Source organism: Macrobrachium nipponense, chromosome 30, assembly GCF_015104395.2.
Source record: "Macrobrachium nipponense isolate FS-2020 chromosome 30, ASM1510439v2, whole genome shotgun sequence".
Classification (NCBI taxonomy): Eukaryota; Metazoa; Arthropoda; class Malacostraca; order Decapoda; family Palaemonidae; genus Macrobrachium; species Macrobrachium nipponense.
The window spans coordinates 50,449,570-50,452,069 of NC_087218.1; the positions used below are offsets into that span (position 1 = coordinate 50,449,570).

At 39.0% G+C, this 2,500-nt stretch overlaps 1 protein-coding gene across 1 annotated transcript in view; it reads left to right on the forward strand.

Moving 5' to 3' along the window:
* LOC135202144 (uncharacterized) overlaps positions 1-2,500 on the forward strand; it is a 187,951-nt gene that overhangs the window by 161,165 nt on the left and 24,286 nt on the right.

The following is a 2,500-nucleotide window of genomic DNA, read 5'->3' on the forward strand; positions in this document are numbered from 1 at the left end:
GACAAGTGGGAAATGATAAATTTGACTATGATATTCTAGCGTAAGGAAAGTGCGTACTGAACTACAAATTCAGTGACTATAGCACATGAATAATCTCTCTCTCTCTCTGCAGCGAACATGCGATTTCACGGCTGTTGCATCTTAGCGCAATAGATCAGCCGCTGATCTTCGTTTCTGTAATATATCGAATTTCGAATATCTTTTTCTCTCTCTTCTTGTATACCATACTTATATCTATTATTCTGTTTCTGTTCATTCTTTCCTTTCACACTCTCGTGTGTCCTCTCTTATTCTCCAACTTTTTGCAATCATATTCCCTTGCAGTCTTCGCCCTTCCGTGCGCCAAGGATTACTGATGTCATCACATCCAATCAGTGATAGCGTGATGTCACCTCTCTGACTGAATTCTGAAACTAGCAAGATTTATAGTATGTCTTATGCCCTGTTTTATTTTTATTTTTATTTTTTTAAAACTAAGGCTACCCATGCCATGTCTGGGAGTAACTACATTTTTTTTTTCTTTTTTGCCTCGCTTAATCCCCGCGAACAAATATTAAAAACTGGCGTGGGAGAGACAGACGCCGTACGTCTTAGCTCTAATGGATATTGGACTAAACGCTGGAATCTGGCCGGTGGCTTCACGTTAGCCTAGGCGGTGTTAGTGGTGGTGCAGTTTGCAGGCGTCTTTATGGCCGCTCCCTCGCCCGGTTCCTTTTCATGCGTTACTATTAAGTCCAGTCGATTGTCCTTTTGATTCTTCCTTCCCTCCTCTTTTTTTTTTTTTTTTTAAACCGCAAACTGAGTAATGACTGTGCTTTTGTCAAAAGCACACAATGCCCTTCCGCCGTTCGTACGCCCCACCTGCGACAGAAAGTTGGGATCCTCCCTCCAAGTTGGGTTCGTTGTTTTCAGATTGCTGCAAGTTTTCCGTTTCTTCTATTTTTCTTGCTTTGTGAGGCTTGGGAAGGGGTGGTGGGGGGGAGTGGGGAGGGAGGTCCTTCAAAAGACGCGTTCGTATGCACTACAAAATTTCCTTCTGGTTCAGTTAATTTGATCTATTATCAAGAATGATGATACCAGTAAAACTCGTAATGAATTAAAAGCCTTGGTTGCTCGAGAAGAGTAAGATTATACCCCTCTGCGTTGCATTTACACATGGGGTTAATTTACGCTCACATGTAACCCATATTCTCTCTCTCTCTCTCTCTGGCCAAGTACTTTACTGTGTTGTTCCATTACCGGGAACAGCATATGCAGTACTTGACAACAGAGAGAGAGAGAGAGAGAGAGAGAGAGAGAGAGAGAGAGAGGATGTTGTATATGAATGCACGAAATTCTACATAATTGGACAATTATGCGATTAAATTTATATAATTTCCCCCGCAGAATCCTGCATAATTTATCAACTTTGACAGTGACCCTTTTTGGATGGGGGATTCGGGTGTGAGGAGACATTAATGGGGCCTAAAAATGATGACTGCGGTGCGGCTGAATTCGCGAAATTGAAGGCGTTATTAACTACTAATACTATCGCAAAATTTGAAGCTGTTATTAACCACTAATACTGTCGCAAAATTGAAGCCGTTATTAACTACTAATACTATCGCAAATTTGAAGCTGTTATTAACCACTAATACTGTCGCAATATTGAAGCCGTTATTAACTACTAATACTATCGCAAAATTGAAGCTGTTATTAACCACTAATACTGTCGCATATTGAAGCCGTTATAACTATTAATACTATCGCAAATTTGAAGCTGTTATTAACCACTAATACTGTCGCAGTATTGAAGCGTTATTAACTACTAATACTATCGCAAAATTGAAGCCGTTATTAACCACTAATACTGTCGCAATATTGAAGCCGTTATTAACTACTAATACTATCGCAAAATTGAAGCTGTTATTAACCACTAATACTGTCGCAAAATTGAAGCCGTTATTAACTACTAATACTATCGCAAAATTGAAGCTGTTATTAACCACTAATACTGTCGCAATATTGAAGGCGTTATTAACTACTACTAATACTAACATTGCTGGTTCTTAAACGTGATAAAGAAACGTGTTTGTGATCATCTGTATTTATTTTTATTTATGAAGTGTAATATTTCCCTCTATATCTGGGGTATAAAATTGTAGACCAAACGCCAAGCACTGAGGCCTATGAGGTCATTCAGCGTTGAAAATAACATTTAAACAATAATGGAAAGTAAGATGGCAGAAAGAGAATATGAACGGAGGTATAGTGAAATGAATCAAGGGGTTGCAGCTAGGGGCAGAAGGGACGCTGCAGATTACCTTTAGTAATGCCTACAGTGCACCGTGTAAGGTGAACTAACGGCACTACCCTCCACAGTATTATTAAGGTTAACATTTCATTCAATACCATTTTTTTTTTATCTGTGATCACTTAACGTAAAGACAGATTAAAATCTTTCTCTGTTTTACCCAATGGCATTTATTTTGAGCTGTGATCACCTGAAGTATGCTAGACT